Source organism: Plecotus auritus (genome assembly GCF_963455305.1).
Source record: "Plecotus auritus genome assembly, chromosome: 2".
Lineage (NCBI taxonomy): Eukaryota > Metazoa > Chordata > Mammalia > Chiroptera > Vespertilionidae > Plecotus > Plecotus auritus.
The window spans coordinates 110,317,086-110,335,954 of NC_137771.1; positions in this window are offsets into that span (position 1 = coordinate 110,317,086).

Sequence of the window (18,869 nt, forward strand, 5' to 3'; positions counted from 1 at the left end):
GAACTGTCAGCAAGGTCTTTGGATAGACTCTGATAGTAGGAGAGGGAAGTTGCCAGTCCCCCTATTCCAGTGCTAACCCCTGCTGAAATGCCAAGTGTTATAAGGAGAGGGATTAGCTGGTCTGCTCTTTTGTATTGGATATGGTGTGTTACCGGGACAGGCAAGGACTGATTGTTGGGGGCAATGTCTATTTCGGGGGCTAGGTAAACCAGAGTGCAGGTCCCAGTCCAGTTGGCAGGTAGACAGAGATAGGTATTGGTGCCACAGAGGAAGAAAATTCCCTGGGTCTCCAAACAGAAGGTATTCTCAGTGGTAAAGAGGTGTGTGAGCTTGCTATTCTCCTGTTCCCAGACAGAGAGAGTTCCTGCCAAGGTTGCCCCTGTTAGAGGCTGAAAGGGGCCTCGAGGATTATTTTGTGTGGCCCCAGAGGTGGTGTTTTCAAAGAAAATAAACTTCCTGTCAGTATCTACCCAGAATTTAGAGTGTGTGAGCCCATGGGAAGGGAGGCGACGGCATGAGGCCTGTCGGTTCAATGTGCAATCCTGCCATGGGTGAAACCTTGAGCAGGTGCGGGGCCTGCCTGAGCAGAAATGAGAGGTGTCAGTGGTTGGGAAGGCCGCTGAAATGGTGGGCCCTGCTGAAAATCAAACAGGGTTCCGAAAAGGAGCTGTTTGTGTGACAACATAGTTAACCCAATTAGAGGCAGGTTTTAGGTTGAGAGTAAAATTGCAGAGGTGTTGATCAAGATATCCTAAAGCATCTCCTCCAGGGACTAGCCTCGGGTTCTGGCGGCACTCATAAAAAGACAAAATGAGAATTATTAGAAAGATAAAAACAATAATTATCCAGAAATACCAGAGCATTTCGCATTTAAGAGAAGATAAGAAAGAAAGATTAGTGTAAGGAAGAATTCAGCAGGGCATTTCTGAATACCTTTGAGCAGGTTGATCAGCCAGGTCCGTTGTTTTTCTTGAGGGTGATCCGCAGGGGGTGTTTCTGGTCAGAGGTCACCTTCCACTCAGGCTGGGCGTCGCTCGGCTGGTGGCCTGATTTCACCCGAGAGTGGTGAATCCAGTTGTTCAGTCCTGCAACCTTGAGAGCTGTGGGCGTGGTTAGTATGACTGGATAGGGTCCCTTCCAAATTGGCTTAAGGGGCTCTTTTTTCCAGTCTTTTACCCAAACCTGGTCTCCAGGTTTATAAGGATGTACAGCTGTTCCTAGAGAGATGGGTAGTCGGTCAGTAACCCATCTGTGGATCTCAAAAACAGTTTTTTCCAAGTCCTTGTAGTTGCTTCTGGATTTCTAAGTTTCCTATTTCCCCCAAATTTCCCTTTGGCAGAATTAAGGGAGGGGGTCTACCATATAGAATTTCAAAGGGAGAGAAACCTACCCTGGCCCTCGGGGCACAGCGTACCCGCAGGAGTACAAGAGGCAAGATATCTGTCCAGGGTAAGTTTGTCTCTTGGCATAGCTTAGCCATAGCCTGCTTTAGAGTCCGGTTTATGCCCTCTACTTTCCCTGAACTCTGAGGCCTGTAAGCTGTATGTAGGCTCCATCTAATTCCTAAAGTCTTAGTTACCTGTTGTACTATTTCTGCTACAAAGGCTGGGCTATTATCAGACCCTATGGTCAGAGGCATTTCATACCGTGGAATTATGTCCTTTAACAATGCCTTAGTGACTTCTCTCGCCTTTTCTGTGCAAGTGGGATATGCCTCGACCCAGCCTGAAAAGGTACAAACAAAGACTAGTAGGTATTTATTTCCTCTGCTAGGCCCTATTTCAGTAAAATCTACTTCTAAGTCCTCAAAGGGAGCTTGCCTACAGAGCTGAACTCCTATCGGTCCCACAGGACCCTGTTTGGCATTGCTCTGTGCACAGAGGAGGCAACGCTGAGAAACTGAGGCACACAAGGAGGGAAGTCGGGCAATTAGGTAATACCTGCCTAACAAAGTTTCTAGAGCAGTCTTTCCTAAGTGAGTAAGTTCATGCTGCTGGAGGACTACCTTATGGGCTAACTGTTCTGGGACATAGACCCTATGATCTGGGAGTATCCACCAACCTTCCTTTGTTCTCTTGCCCCCTTCTCTCTGAGCCCATTCCTCCTCCTGCGGAGTGTACTTTGGAGGTTCAGGTAATTCGGGGGCCAACATGACCCGTGCCGGTGCTGCTTGTTCTTTGGCAGCCTGCTTTGCTGCGGCATCAGCACGCTGGTTTCCTTCTGACACTGAGTCTTTCCCTTTCTGGTGACCTTTGCAATGAATGACAGCTATTTCTTTAGGTTCCAAAACTGCTTCTAGTAACTTTAAAATCTCATTTTGATTTTTGATTCCTTTTCCTCCTGCTGTCAGGAGCCCCCTTTCCTTGTATATAGCCCCATGAATATGCAGGGTAGCAAAGGCATAGCGTGAATCAGTGTAGACATTGGCACGCTTATCCTTACTGAGTTCTAAGGCTCTGGCGAGGGCCCAAAGTTCTGCCCTCTGCGCTGACCATCCTTCAGGCAGGGCCTGTGCCTCGATTGTCTCAAAGTCTGATACCACTGCATACCCAGCTCGTCTTTTTCCTTTATCTAAGAAGCTGCTGCCATCTGTGAACAACACCAAGTCTGGGTTTGGCAGGGTCTTATCTGTTAGATCTGGCCGGCTAGAGTAAACCTCCTCTAGGACTTCCAGGCAATCATGTTCAGGTGCCCCCTCAGCAACGGGTAGAAAGGTGGCAGGATTAAGAGTTCTTACTGCTTCTAATCGTACCAGTGGGTTCTCACTTAACAATCCTTGGTACTGAGTCATCTGAGCATGAGTTAGCCAGTGCTGCCCCTTTGCTTCCATTAGAGTAATAACAGAATGAGGTACTTTTACATTTAAGCTTTGTCCCAGGGTAAGCTTATCTGCTTCTTTGACTAATAATGCTGTGGCTGCAAGGGCCCTGAGACACGGGGGCCACCCGGAGGCAACTGGGTCAATCTGCTTGGAGAGATAGGCTACTGGTCTTTGCCAAGGTCCAAATTCCTGGGTTAGAACTCCTAGGGCTACCCCGCTCTTCTCATGAACAAAAAGATTAAAGTCTTGTGTCACATCTGGTAGCCCTAGTGCTGGGGCCTCAGTGAGCTTTGCCTTTATGCTGATGAAGGCTTTCTCCTGCTCAGGGCCCCATACAATGGGTGCCTTCTCTTCCCCTTTTAAAGCTTCATAGAGAGGCTTGGCCAGATCTGAAAACCCTGGGATCCAAATTCGACAGAACCCTGCTGCTCCTAGGAATTCCCGAATCTGCCTCTGGGTGCTAGGGACTGGGATGGCACATACTGCCTGCTTTCTTTCAGTCCCTAGCCTTCGTTTCCCTTGGGTGATTCGGAAGCCTAGATACTTGACTTCCTTCTGACAAATCTGTGCCTTTTTCTTGGACACTCTGTAACCTGTTTCAGTTAACAGTCTCAGGAGGGCTCGTGTCCCTTCCCAGCACTGAGCTCGTGTGGAGCTGGCTAGGAGGAGGTCGTCTACATACTGGAGTAGAACACATCCCAAGTCCTGTCCTGGGAACTTAGATAAATCAGATGCTAGTGCTCCACTAAAGAGAGTAGGGGAGTTTTTAAATCCTTGTGGAAGTCTGGTCCAGGTGAACTGCTCCTTGGCTCCCGTATTTGGGTTTTCCCACTCAAAAGCAAAAAGCGGCTGGCTGATGGGGGCTAATCGGAGGCAGAAAAAGGCATCTTTCAGATCTAGGCATGTAAACCATTCTGCTTCTGATGGAATAAGTCCTAGAAGTGTGTAGGGGTTTGGCAGCATCGCATGCAAGGTTGTAACAGCCTCATTAACAGCCCGTAAATCCTGTACCGGGCGGTAGTCATTAGTCCCAGGCTTTTTGACAGGCAAGAGGGGTGTATTCCATGGTGATTGACATCTTTTAAGGAGTCCCCACTGAAGTAGCCGGTCTAAGTGGACCTGAATTCCTAGGCGTGCCTCCCGTGGAATTGGATATTGGCGGATTTTGACAGGCTGTGCCCCAGACTTTAAGTCAATTAGTATCGGGGCACGGTCTTTGGCCAGGCCAGGGGGATTTCCTTCTGCCCAGACCAGTGGGAATTCAGGCTCTAAAGGTGAGGCCTTTGACTGAGGGGCATAAAGTCTCCATTCTTCCTCCTAGGGCACTGCTAGGGACAGGATCATTGGAGAAGTCTCCTCACTTAGACGAAGTTGTGCTGAGCCATTTGGAGCAAAAGTGATTTCTGCCCCCATTTTGGCTAAAAGGTCTCTACCCATCAGAGGTACTGGACAATCTGGCAAGTACAGGAATTCATGAATTACTCGGTGGCCGCCAAGTTGGCATTGGCGAGGCCGGCAGAATGGTCTACGGGTCTGGTCTCCAGTAGCTCCAATAATGGTGACTTCCTTTCCTGAGAGAGGCGCTACTTTCTGTGTGACTACTGAGTGCTCTGCTCCCGTATCAACCATAAAGTCCACAGTCTGGCCCCCAATTTTTATTCTGACCATGGGCTCATGGGGGCCCAGCTGAAAAGAGCCCGGTCTGTCCTAGTCAGAGTCAGCTGCTGCCAGCCCAATAAGGTCTGCTTCAGGTGGTTCTGATTGATAGCGACTGGGTGGAAAAGGGGACCCTATCCTCTTGCTCTGCCGTTTGGGACATTCATTTTTCCAGTGCCCTGTTTCTTTACAATAGGCACACTGGTCCCGTCTCAGACTTGCTCTTCCTTTCCCTCCTGATCTGTCTTCTTGCTTCCCTTTTTGGGCTGTCTGGGGGCCCGAACCTCTGAAAGCCGCTGCTATCACATTGGCCCTTCTTTGTATTCTCTTTTCTTCCTCCTTTTTTGCTGCCCTGTCTCGGTTGATGAAAACGTTGTTGGCTATCTCTAGCAGTTCACTAGCATTTTTTCCTGCAAACCCTTCCAGCTTCTGTAATTTTCTCCTGATATCAGGCTGGGCTTGGCCTACAAAGGCAGCATTTACCATGGTTTGAGTGTCCGGGGACTCAGGGTTAAAGGGAGTGTAGATCCGGTATGTCTCACATAGTCTCTCATAGAAAGCTGCTGGACTTTCCTCAGGCTTCTGGAAAACCTCAGAGATTTTAGCCATATTGGCAGGCTTCTTGGCTCCGGCCCTGACCCCCTGGAGGAGAGCCAGCCGATATCTTTCTAGCCTGGTCTTTCCGTCTTCTGAGTTCGGGGACCAATTAGGTTCCTCATCGGGGAGGGCCTCCCTTGCCCATCTGTCTGTGTCTAATGTCCCTGCCGGGGCCTGGGTCTGGAGCCACTTCCGAGCCTCTGTCATTACTCTCATGCGCTCCTCTGTGTTAAAGAATGAAAAAAGGAGCTGCTTGCAGTCCACCCAGGTGGGCTTCTGGGTCTGGAAAATCATTTCTAGGAGGTCTATCATGGCGTGATGTTTTTTCAGAATAAGCTGGGGTGTGTTGCTTCCAATTCAGAATGTCACTTGTGGTAAAGGGCTGATAATAATAGACCAGCCTTCCTCCCTGTAAGGTCCCATCTTCACCAAGCACTTGGGCACCCCGAATTTCCCTGAGAGGCATCTGATGTGCTGGCTGTTGTTTGGGCCCTTGATCGGCTGAACGCAGGCGCCGCCCAACCGGCTCTGGAGAGCCTGGTTCAGGGGAGATGGAGGGAGGCGGTGTTTCCAGACTTTCTGGACCTTCCAGGCTAGCGGGGGGGGGGGGCACTTGGTGCTGCCTGTGGCTCATATGGAGGTGGTAACACTGGTGGGACTTCCTCGGGCGGGGGGTCCTGTAGAATAGGGGGTTGATCTTCCTTCTGAGGGACCTGCTCCTGCCCTGCCTGCCTCTCCTTAGCCTGCTGCTGCCCTGCCTGCTTCTCCTTAGCCTGCTGCTGCCCTGCCTGCCTCTTCACTCCTGCTACTAAAACCTTACTCTGTCCCTTCTTACACATGCAGAACCGGACCCAAGGCGGCAAGGTTAGAGCAATTTCTAACCACCTGTCTATGTAGGGAAACTGATCTGGGTGTCCAGGATCTCCTGTGACTACATTCTAGACCACCCTGACCAGTCCTTCATCTAAAGAGCCTTCCAAGGGCCAGCCAACCCCCAAGGCTGGCCATTCTACTTCACAGAATTTCCTCAATGTTTCAGAATTCATTTTAATTCCATAGTCTCCATCAAATCCCTTTTTAAAATTTTTCAACATGCAATTGAGAACAGTGGGTTTACTCTGTCCCGACCCCATGATGATCGGTGGCGCAAGACAGACAAGGGAGGGGGTGATCCTCACTCAGATGCCCACCTGGCCACGTCCCTTGGGAGCTTAGATTCATCTTAGCTAAGGTGCACCCATATAAACCCCGGGCCTGGTCACCTCCACGTGGGGGTTAGTCACCGTTATGCCATATGACGAATCCCGGAACCGCAGGTTGAGGCTCATTCGGACTCCGTAACCGAAGTCATGGAGCCACACAAAGGAGAGGAGAGGGCAGGCCCCCTCCCTCCACACTCACACACTTTCACCAGACATTCACTCAGAGTTTAAACAACAATCCACCCAATTCCTGATTAATTTGCCTGAGGAAGCTGTATAGCTTCTGGGGAGGTGATCAAGCTCCCCTTCCACTCACTTGGAGTGGGCTGAACTGACGGGGACCCTACCTTTCCGATTCTGTCGACAGGTCCAGAAGTGTTCGTCCACTCTCTCCAGTTGCTGGCCGGGTCCTGGGCTGAGGTCCGGGAGCGCCCAGAGTCCCCCAGTTTAATTCTACTAATTCAGCAGAGCAGCACCTCCCAGAGGCCTGTCCAATTCCCCGGGCCCCAAACCCGGTCCACTCACCAGAGGCTAAAAAGCCAAGCATGGGTTGGTTTTCCCGAGCCTAGGCACCAAATTATGTTGCAGAAAACCGGAATAATCAAACAATGCAGGAGAGTTTGGAGTCACACTTTATTTATCGCTGTGGGCTTAGAGAAAATGAATTCAAATTCTAAGCCAAGCTACAAGCAGGACTTCCCTTTTTATTAAGGAGCCAGTCCTCTGTGCAATTAGTGGTTATCTCGCTGCTGGCCTTGAAAACAACACAGTTCTATCCAATTAAAAAATGCACCTGGCATGGCATTGAGAGTATGGGCATATCTAGTCTCTGGCCTACAAGGTCAGACAGCTAAGTTTATGGTCATACCTTGTCTCTGGCCTACAAAGTCAGACAGTTAAGTTTATATTCCTCATTACTCAAGCAGGCTAAAGCAGGCTAGAAAGCAAAGTTATTTTTTTAGAATAAGAGGCCATCTAAGAAAAACAGCAGAGAATTCTAAACAGCAGTTTTTTACAAAATAGAGGTTTTCCTTCTCAAAACCACTGGGGTTCATCACCAATTCGGGCTGTCCCCGTGGCCCCTCCCATTGTTGACTTCACAAATACTGGCCAATCCCGGGGACCCAAACCCTTAACCACTTGAGCACTTCTGGCTGTCCACGTAGCCCTTGCCCCTTGATGACGTCAGGACTCCTTGTCAGTCCCTGATACCCAAGCCCTTACCCACCAGAGCAATTCTGGCTGTTCACCTGGGTCAGACCATATCCTTGGTCTCCTCAGCACCTCTGATACTCCACCTGGCCCCTAACAATTGAATAACACTTTAAACTGGTTATCGGCCCCACCCGTTGTTCAAGTGACTATTTCCCTCTATTTCCCAGGACCTTCTACGCCACACTAATGAGCCACACTGACTGGCTACTTAGCTCCTGAGACTAGGTGTGCCTTTCCAATCTCTGCAAGTTGGCTTAAGGGCAAGCACCCACAGCCCCAGGTCACCTTCTGCTCACAGATTGCCTCTTCCCTGGTGGGAGGGTGACAATCAGGGAGCCGCCAGCACTCCTTTAAGACAACTGTGGGTGTCCATGAGACCAGGGATTCCCCCATGCTCCCCAACATGGGGGCATCTCACCCTGGAGTGCCCTGCGTCTGTGACAGCACTGCCTATGGGCTTTGAAATCCGGGAAACAGCAGAGTTGAGGCCCTGAAAACCCTTTCCATACTGGAAGCAAAGACCTGCCCCCTCATGGTCAAAGAAATTTCATAGCGAACTGAAGTCCAGCTTTTTGCTGAATTCCTGGGGAACATCCTTCCATGAAAACAAGGGCCTTCTCGCTGCCTTCCAGAGTATCACCACAAGAGGTTGTGGAGTTTCCAATCTCTTGGGATCCTCCAATGATTGAACATGGCTCTACCAGCCTTTACACTTGACCTCTTCCAGCTGTTGACTTGTCAGCAAGCCCTGGCCTACCTGAGGATTTCTGTCTGTTGACTGGGACCGGCCCAACCACTGGGCCTCCTTACCACTTCTGGCTGTCCACGTGGCTCCTCCCCTGATGACGTCAGCAGTGTCAGCTGGTCCCCGGCCCGAAACCCATAACCACCTGAGCACTTCAGCCTCTACATGTGGCTGCTCCCCTTTGATGACGTCAGGATTTAATGCAGGCCCAAGCTGGTGTACAAGCCATTAACAACCAGAGCACTTCCGGTTGTTCACCTGGCCCAGACCATATCCTTGGTCACCTAAGCACTTGGGACTCTCTACCTGGCCCCTCCCCATTGTTGATAAGAACACTTTAAACTGGTAATCGGGCCCCAACCCTAGATCATGTGACTATTTCTGGCTATTCCCAGGCCGTTGTACGCCTGACAAATGAGCCACACTGGCTGGCTAAGAAAAGGGGTGACATTCCAATCTCTAGAAGTTGGCTTAAGGGCCTAACACCCAGAGCCCCAGGTCACCTTAAGCTCACAGACTGCCTAAACCCAGGTGGAGAGGGTGTCAAGCAGGGAGCCGCCAGCACTCCTTTAGGACAACCCTGGAAGTCCACAATGCCAGGGATCCCCCATGCTCCATAATATGGGGGCTTTTCCCCCAGGAGTGACCTGCGACTCTGACAACCCTGCCTATGGGTCTTGAAATCTGGGAAAAAACAGTTTTGAGGCCCTGAGAAATCTTTCCATACTGGCAGCAAAGACCTACCCCATCCATGGTCACTTAAATTTCCTATTGAACTGAGGGCCAGCTTTTTACTCAATTCCTTGGGAACATCCTTCGGAGAGGACAGATGCCTTCTCGCTGCCTTTCAGAGTATGGACCACAGGAAGTTAGGGAGTTTCCAACCTCTTAGGATCCTCCAATGATTGAACATGGCTCTATCAGCCTTTACACTTGACCTCTTTGAGCTGTTGTCCTGTCAACAAGCCCTGGTCTACCTGAGGATTTCTTGTTGTTCACTAGGAAAAGCCCAAACACTTCTGGCTGTACTCATGGCCCCTCCCCTGGATGACATTAGCAGTCTCAGCTGGTGCCCGGGCCCAACATGTTAACCACCTAAAACTTCCGGCTGTCCACGTGGCCTCTCCCCTTTGCAGACGTCAGAACGTCTGGAAGGTCCCTGGGTCCCAAAATAATAACCTCCTGAGCATTTCAGCCTCTCCATGTGGCTGCTCCCCATTGATGAGGTCAGCACTTCCAGGCTGTCCCAGGTGCCCAAGCCCTTATCAACTAGAGCACTTCCAGCTGTTCACCTGGGCCAGACCATATCCTTGGTCACATCCTCACTTGGGACTCTCCAACTGGCCCCTACCGATTGATGATATGAACACTTTAATCAGGTAATCGCAACCAACCATAGATCACATGACTGTAACTGGCTATCCTCAGGCCCTTGTTTGCCTGACCAGTGAGCCACACTGGCCAGCTAAAAAAAGGAGTGACATTCCAATCACTAGAAGTTGGCTTAAGGGCCTAACACCCAGAGCCCCAGGTCACCTTGTGATCACAGACTGCCTCTTCCCGGGTGAGAGAGTGGCAAGCAGGGAGCCTCCTGCACTCCTCTAGGACATCCCTGGTTGTCCATGATGCCGGAGATACCCCATGCTCCCCAATGTGGGGGCTTCTCACCCTGGAGTGGCCTGCGACTCAAACAGCCCTGCATATGGGCCTTGAAATCCGGAAAACAACAGTGTTGAGTACCTGAAAAATCTTTTCATACTGGCAGCAAAGACCGGCCCCATCCATGGTCACTTAAATTTCGTAGCGAACCGAGGCCAGCTTTTTGCTTAAGTCCTTGGGAACGTCCTTCCGTGAGGACAGGTGCCTTCTCACTGCCTTCCAGAGTATGGACCACAGGAAGTTGGGGAGTTTCCAACCTATTGTAATCCTCCAATAATTGAACATGGCTCTACCAGCCGTTAAACTTGACCACTTCCAGCTGTTGACATGTCAGCAAGTTCTGGTCTACCTGAGGATTTCTTGCTGTTCATGGGGACAACACCAACCACTAGGCCTCGTTACCATTTCTGGCTGTCCTCGTGGCCCCTCCCCTGGAACATATCAGCAGTCTCAGCCAGTCCCCGTCTCCAAAATTATAACCACCTGTAAACTTCGGGCTGTCCACGGGGCCTCTCCCCCTTTATGATGTCAGCGGGTCCAGAAGGTCCCGGGGCCCAAAATGAGAACCACCTGAGCACTTCAGCCTCTCAACGTGGCCTTTCCCCCTTAATGATGTCAGCAGTCTCAGCTGGTCCCTGGCCCGAAACCCATAACCACCAGAGCATTTCAGCCTCTCCATGTGGCTGCTTGCCCTTGATGACGTCAGCAATTCCGGCCGGTCTCAGGTGCCCAAGCCCTTATCAATCAGAGCACTTCCGTCTGTTCACCTGCCCTAGTCCATATCTTTGCTCACCTCAGCACTTGGGACTCTCCACCTGGCCCCACCCCACTGATGATATGAACAATTTTATCTGGTAATCCGGCCCCAACCCTAGATCACGTGACTATTTCTGGCTATTCGCAGGCCCTTGTTCGCCTGACCAATGAGCCACTCTGGCCTGCTAAGAAAAGGAGTGACATTCCAATCACTAGAAATTGGCTTAAGGGCCTAACACCCAGAGCCCCAGGTCCCCTTAAGCTCAAAGACTGCCTAATCCCGGGTGGAGAGGGTGGGAAGCAGGGTACCTTCAGTACTCCTTGAAGACAACCCTGGTATCCATGAGGCCAGGGATCACGCATGCTCCCTAACACGGGGGCATCTCACCCTGGAGTGACTGGGACACTGACATACGGGCTTTGAAATCCAGGAAACAGCAGTGTTGAGGCCGTGAAAACCCTTTCCTTAAGGGGAGCAAAGTCCTTACACTCCAGGGTCACTTACAGTTCCCTGAGTCCTGAGGGCCAGCTTTTTGCTTAATTCCTGGGGAATGTACTTTTGTGAAAACAGGTACCTTCATGCTGTCTTCTAGAGTATGGACCACAGGAAGTTGGGGAGTTTCCTACTTCTGTGGAACGTCCAAAACATTCACCAGGCTCTACAGGCCTTTACACTTGACCAATTCCAGCTGTTGACCTGTCAACAAGTCCTGTTCTACCTGAGGATTTCTGGCTGTTGACTGGGACCGGCCCAACCACTGGGCCTCCTTATCACTTCTGGCTGTCCACGTGGCCCCTCCCCTTGATGACGTCAGCAGTGTCAGCTGGTCCCAGGCCCGAAACCCATAACCACCTGAGCACTTCAGCCTCTACATGTGGCTGCTCCCCTTTGATGATGTCAGCACTTACTGCAGGCCCCACCTAGTGCACAAGCCCTTAACAACCAGAGCACTTCCGGCTGTTCATGTGGGCCAGATCGTATCCTTGGTCACCTAAGCATTGGGACTCTCTACCTGGTTCCTCCCCATTGTTGATAAGAACACTTTAATCTGGTAATCTATTTCTGGCTATTCCCAGGCCCTTGTATGCCTGACCAATGAGCAACACTGACGGCTAAGAAAAGGGGTGACATTCCAATCACTAGAAGTTGGCTTAAGGGCCTAACACCCAGAGCCCCAGGTCACCTTGTGATCACAGACTGCCTATTCCCGGGTGAGAGAGTGGCAAGCAGGGAGCCTCCTGAAGTCCTCTAGGACAACCCTGGTTGTCCATGATGCCGGAGATACCCCATGCTCCCCAATGTGGGGGCTTCTCACCCTATAGAGACCAGCGACTCTGACAGCCCTGCATATGGGCCTTGAAATCCGGAAAACAACAGTGTTGAGTACCTGAAAAATCTTTCCATACTGGCAGCAAAGACCGGCCCCATCCATGGTCACTTAAATTTCATAGCTAACCGAGGGCCAGCTTTTTGCTTAATTCCTTGGGAACGTCCTTCCGTGAGGACAGGTGCCTTCTCACTGCCTTCCACAGTATGGTCCACAGGAAGTTGGGGAGTTTCCAACCTATTGTAATCCTCCAATAATTGAACATGGCTCTACCAGCCGTTAAACTTGACCACTTCCAGCTGTTGACATGTCAGCAAGTCCTGGTCCACCTGAGGATTTCTTGCTGTTCACTGGGACAGCCCCAACCACTAGGCCTCATTAACACTTCTGGCTGTCCTCGTGGACCCTCCCCTAAAAGATATCAGCAGTCTCAGCCAGTCACCGTCTTCAAAATTTTAACCACCTGAAAACTTCGGGCTGTCCACAGGGCCTCTCCCCCTTTATGATGTCAGCCAGTCCAGAAGGTCCCGGGGCCCCAAAATCAGAAACACCTGAGCACTTCAGCCTCTCAACAAGGCCTTTCCCCCTTAATGATGTCAGCAGTCTCAGCTGGTCCCTGGCCTGAAACCCATAACCACCAGAGCCTTTCAGCCTCTCCATGTGGCTGCTTGCCCTTGATGACTTCAGCAATTCCGGCCGGTCTCAGGTGCCCAAGCCCTTATCAACCAGAGCACTTCCGGCTGTTCACCAGGCCCAGTCCATATCTTTGGTCACCTCAGCACTTGGGACTCTCCACCTGTCCCCACCCCATTGATGATATGAACAATTTAATATGGTAATTAGGCCTCAACCCTAGATCACGTGACTATTTCTGGCCTTGTTCCCCTGACCAATGAGCCACTCTGGCCGGCTAAGAAAAGGGGTGATTTTCCAATCACTAGAAATTGGCTTAAGGGCCTAACACCCAGAGCCCCAGGTCCCCTTAAGCTCAAAGACTGCCTAATCCCGGGTGGAGAGGGTGGGAAGCAGGGTACCTTCAGTACTCTTTGAAGACAACACTGGATGTCCATGAGGCCAGGGATCATGCATGCTCCCTAACACGGGGGCATCTCACCCGGGAGTGACTGGGAAACTGATAGCCCTGCCTACGTGCTTTGAAATCCAGACAGGGACTGGCTGAGAGGGCTGATATCTTCCAGGGGAGGGGCCATGAGGACAGCCAGAAGTGGTAATGAGGCCTAGTGGTTGGGGTTGTCGCCGTGAACAGCAAGAAATCCTCAGGTAGACCAGGACTTGCTGACATGTCAACAGCTGGAAGTGGTCAAGTTTAAGGGCTGGTAGAGCCATGTTCAATTATTGGAGGATTACAATAGGTTGGAAACTCCCCAAATTCCTGTGGTCCATACTGTGGAAGGCAGTGAGAAGGCACCTGTCCTCACAGAAGGATGTTCCCAAGGAATTAAGCAAAAAGCTGGCCCTCGGTTCACTACGAAATTAAAGTGACCATGGATGGGGCCGGTCTTTGCTGCCAGTATGGAAAGATTTTTCAGGTACTCAACACTGTTGTTTTCCGCAATTCAAGGCCGATATGCAGGACTGTCAGAGTCACAGGTCACTCCAGGGTGCGAAGCCCCCACATTGGGGAGCATGGGGTATCTCCGGCATCATGGACAACCAGGGTTGTCCTAGAGGACTTCAGGAGGCTCCCTGCTTGCCACTCTCTCACCCGGGAATAGGCAGTCTGTGATCACAAGGTGACCTGGGGCTCTGGGTGTTAGGCCCTTAAGCCAACTTTTAGTGATTGGAATGTCACTCCTTTTTTTAACTGGCCAGTGTGGCTCATTGGTAGGGCGAACAAAGGCCTGAGGATAGCCAGTTACAGTCACGTGATCTATGATTGGTTGCGATTACCCGATTAAAGTGTTCATATCCTCAATGGGGAGGGGCCAGATGGAGAGTCCCAAGTGAGGAGGTGACCAAGGATATGGTCTGGCACAGATGAACAGCTGGAAGTGCTCTGGTTGATAAGGGCTTGGGCACCTGGTACAGCCTGGAAGTGCTGACTTCATCAATGGGGCACAGCCACATGGAGAGGCTGAAGTGCTCAGGTGGTTATGATTTTGGGGCCCGGGGACCTTCCGGACGTTCTGACGTCTTCAAAGGGGAGAGGCCACGTGGACAGCCGGAAGTTTTAGGTGGTTAACATGTTGGGCCCGGGCACCAGCTGAGACTGCTGATGTCATCCAGGGGACGGGCCACGAGTACAGACAGAAGTGGAAAGAAGGCCGAGTGTTTGGGCTTTTCCTAGTGAACAACAAGAAATCCTCAGGTAGACCAGGGCTTGTTGACAGGTCAACAGCTCGAAGAGGTCAAGTGTAAAGGCTGATAGAGCTATGTTCAATCATTGGAGGATCCCAAAGGTTGGAAACACCCTAACTTCCTGTGGTCCATACTCTGGAAGGCAGCGAGAAGGCACCAGTACTCTCCGAAGGATGTTCCCAAGGAATTGAGCAAAAAGCTGGCCCTCAGTTCAATAGGAAATTTAAGTGACCATGGATGGGGTAGGTCTTTGCTGCCAGTATGGAAAGAATTTTCAGGGCCTCAACACTGTTTTTTCCTGGATTTCAAGGCCCACAGGCAGGGTTGTCAGAGTCGCAGGTCACTCCTGGGTGAGAAGCCCCATATTGTGAAGCATGGGGTATCCCTGGCATCATGGACTTCCAGAGTTTTCCTAAAGGAGTGCTGGCGGCTCCCTGCTTGACACTCTCTCCACCCGGGATTAGGCAGTCTGTGAGCGTAAGGTGAACTGGGGCTCTGGGTGTTAGACCCTTAAGCCAACTTTTTGGGAATGGAATGTCATCCCTTTTGTTAGCCGGCCAGTGTGGCTCATTGGTCAGGCGTACAAGGGCCTGGGAATAGGCAGAAATAGATAACCAGATTAAAGTGTTCTTATCAACAATGGGGATGGGCCAGGTAGAGAGTCCCAAGTGCTTAGGTGACCAAGGATACGGTCTGCCAACATGAACAGCCGTAAGTGCTCTGGTTGTTAAGGGCTTGTGCACCAGGTGGGGCCTGCAGTAAATGCTGACGTCATCAAAGGGGAGCAGCCACATGTAGAGGCTGAAGTGCTCAGGTGGTTATGGGTTTGGGCCAAGGACCAGCTGACACTGCTGACGTCATCAAGGGGAGGGGCCACGTGGACAGCCAGAAGTGGTAACGAGGCCCAGTGGTTGTGCCGGTCCCAGTCAACAGCCAGAAATCCTCAGGTAGAACAGGACTTGCTGACAGGTCAACAGCTGGAATTGTTCAAGTGTAAAGGCCGGTAGATCCGGTGAATGTTTTGGATGTTCCAAAGACGTAGGAAACTCCCCAACTTACTGTGGTCCATACTCTGGAAGGCAGTGAGAAGGCACCTGTCCTCACGGAAGGACATTCCCAAGGAATTAAGCAAAAAGCTGACCCTCGGTTCGCTACGAAATTTAAGTGACCATGGATGGGGCCGGTCTTTGCTGCCAGTATGAAAAGATTTTTCAGGTACTCAACACTGTTGTTTTCCGGAATTCAAGGCCGATATGCAGGGCTGTCAGAGTCGCAGGTCACTCCTGTGTGAGAAGCCCCCACATTGGGGAGCATAGGGTAAACCCGGCATCATAAACAACTAGGGTTGTCCTAGAGGAGTGCAGGAGGCTCCCTGCTTGCCACTCTCTCACCCGGGAAGAGGCAGTCTGTGATCACAAGGTGACCTGGGGCTCTGGGTGTTAGGCCCTGAATCCAACTTCTAGAGATTAAAATGTACTCCTTTTTTTAGCCGGCCAGTGTGGCTCATTGGTCAGGCGAACAATGGCCTGAGGATAGCCAGTTACAGTCACTTGATCTACGGTTGGTTGCTATTACCCGATTAAAGTGTTCATATCCTCAATGGGGAGGGGCCAGTTGGAGAGTCCCAAGTGAGGAGGTGACCAAGGATAACGGCTGGCCCAGGTGAACAGCTGGATGTCCTCTGGTTGATAAGGGCTTGGGCACCTGGGACATCCTGGAAGTGCTGACCTCATCAATGGGGCACAGCCACATGGAGAGGCTGAAGTGCTCAGGTGGTTATGATTTTGGGGCCCGGGGACCTTCCGGACGTTCTGACGTCTTCAAAGGGGAGAGGCCACGTGGACAGCCGGAAGTTTTAGGTGGTTAACATGTTGGGCCCGGGCACCAGCTGAGACTGCTGATGTCATCCAGGGGAGGGGCCACGAGTACAGCCAGAAGTGGTAAGAAGGCCGAGTGTTTGGGCATTTCCTAGTGAACAACAAGAAATCCTCAGGTAGACCATTGCTTGTTGACAGGTCAACAGCTCGAAGAGGTCAAGTGTAAAGGCTGATAGAGCCATGTTCAATCATTGGAGGATCCTAAGTGGTTGGAAACTCCCTAACTTCCTGTGGTCCATACTCTGGAAGGCAGCGAGAAGGCATCTGTCCTCTCCGAAGGATGTTCCCAAGGAATTGAGCAAAAAGCTGGCCCTCAGTTCAATAGGAAATTTAAGTGACCATGGATGGGGTAGGTCTTTGATGCCAGTATGGAAAGAATTTTCAGGGCCTCAACACTGTATTTTCCCAGATTTCAAGGCCCATAGGTAGGGTTGTCAGAGTCGCAGGTCACTCTTGGGTGAGAAGCCGTCATATTGTGGAGCATGGGGTAGCCCTGGCATTATGGACTTCCAGGGTTGTCCTAAAGGAGTGCTGGCGGCTCCCTGCTTGACACTCTCTCTACCCGGGATTAGGCAGTCTGTGAGCTTAAGGTGACCTGGGGCTCTGGGTGTTAGGCCCTTAAGCCAACTTCTAGAGATTGGAATGTCACCCCTTTTCTTAGCTGGCCAGTGTGGCTCATTGGTAAGGCGTACAAGGGCCTTGGAATAGCCAGAAATAGATTACCAGATTAAAGTGTTCTTATTAACAATGGGGAGGGGCCAGGTAGAGAGTCCCAAGTGCTTAGGTGACCAAGGATAGGGGCTGGCCCACGTGAAAAGCCGGTAGTGCATTGGTTGTTATAGGCTTGTGCTCCAGGTGGGGCCTGCATTAAGTGCTAACGTCATCAAAGGGGAGCAGCCACATATAGAGGCTGAAATGCTCAGGTGGTTATGGGTTTCGGGCCGGGGACCAGCTGACACTGCTGATGTCATCAAGAGGAGGGGCCACGTGGAAATCCAGAAGTGGTCACGAGGCCCAGTGGTTGGGCCGGTCCCAGTCAACAGCCAGAAATCCTCAGGTAGACCAGGACTTGCTGACAGGTCAACAGGTGGATTTGTTCAAGTGTAAAGGCTGGTGGAGCCTGTTGAATGTTTTGGACGCTCCAAAGACGTAGGAAACTCCCCAACTTCCTGTGGTCCATACTCTAGAAGACAGCGTGAAGGTACCTGTTTTCACAAAAGTACATTTCCCAGAAATTAAGCAAAAAGCTGGCCCTGGGGCTCAGGGAACTATAAGAGACCCTGGAGTGTAAGGACTTTGCTTCCCTTATGGAAAGGGTTTTCACGGCCTCAACACTGCTGTTTCCTGGATTTCAAAGCCCGTAGGCAGGGCTGTCTGTGTCCCAGTCACTCCAAGGCGAGATGCCCCCGTGTTAGGGAGCATGCATGATCCCTGGCCTCATGAACACCCAGGGTTGTCTTCAAAGAGTTCTGAAGGTACCCTGCTTCCCACCCTCTCCACCCGGGATTAGGTAGTCTTTGAGCTTAAGGGAACCTAGTGCTCTGGGTGTTAGGCCCTTGACCCAATTTGTAGTGATTGGAATGTCACCGCTTTTCTTAGCCGGCCAGAGTGGCTCATTGGTCAGGCGAACAAGGGCCTGTGAATAGCCAGAAATAGTCACATGATCTAGGGTTGGGGTCCGATTACCAGATTAAATTGTTCATATCATCAATGGGGTGGTGCGTGGTGTAGAGTCCCAAGTGCTGAGGTGACCAAAGATATGGACTGGGCCAGGTGAACATCCGGAAGTGCTCTGATTGATAAGGGCTAGGGCACCTGAGACCGGCCGGAATTTCTGATGTAATCAAGGGGGAGCAGCCACCTGGAGAGGCTGAAATGCTCTGGTGGTTATGGGTTTCAGGCCAGGGACCAGCTGAGACTGCTGACATCATTAAGGGGGAAAGGCCACGTTGAGAGGCTGAAGTGCTCAGGTGTTTCTGATTTTGGGGCCCCGGGACCTTCTGGACCGGCTGACATCATAAAGGGGGAGAGGCCCTGTGGACAGCCCGAAGTTTTCAGGTGGTTAAAATTTTGGAGACGGGGACTGGCTGAGACTGCTGATATCTTTTAGGGGAGGGTCCACGAGGACAGCCAGAAGTGTTAATGAGGCCTAGTGGTTGGGGCTGTCCCAGTGAACAGCAAGAAATCCTCAGGTAGACCAGGATTTGCTGACATGTCAACAGCTGGAAGTGGTCAAGTTTAACTGCTGGTAGAGCCTTGTTCAATTATTGGAGGATTCCAATAGGTTGGAAACTCTCCAACTTCCTGTGGTCCATACTCTAGAAGACAGCGTGAAGGTACCTGTTTTCACAAAAGGACATTCCCCAGGAATTAAGCAAAAATCTGGCCCTCAAGTCTCAGAGAACTGTAAGAGACCCTGGAGTGTAAGGACTTTGCTCCTCTTTGGGAAAGGGTTTACACGGCCTCAACACTGCTGTTTCCTGGATTTCAAAGCCCGTAGGCAGGTCTGTCAGTGTCCCAGTCACTCCAGGGTGAGATGCCCCCGTGTTAGGGATCATGCGTAACCCCTGGCCTCATGGACACAAAGGGTTGTCTTTAAAGAGTACTGAAGGTACCCTTCTTCCCACCCTCTCCACCTGGGATTAGGCAGTCTTTGAGCTTAAGGGGACCTGGGGCTCTGGGTGTTAGGCCCTT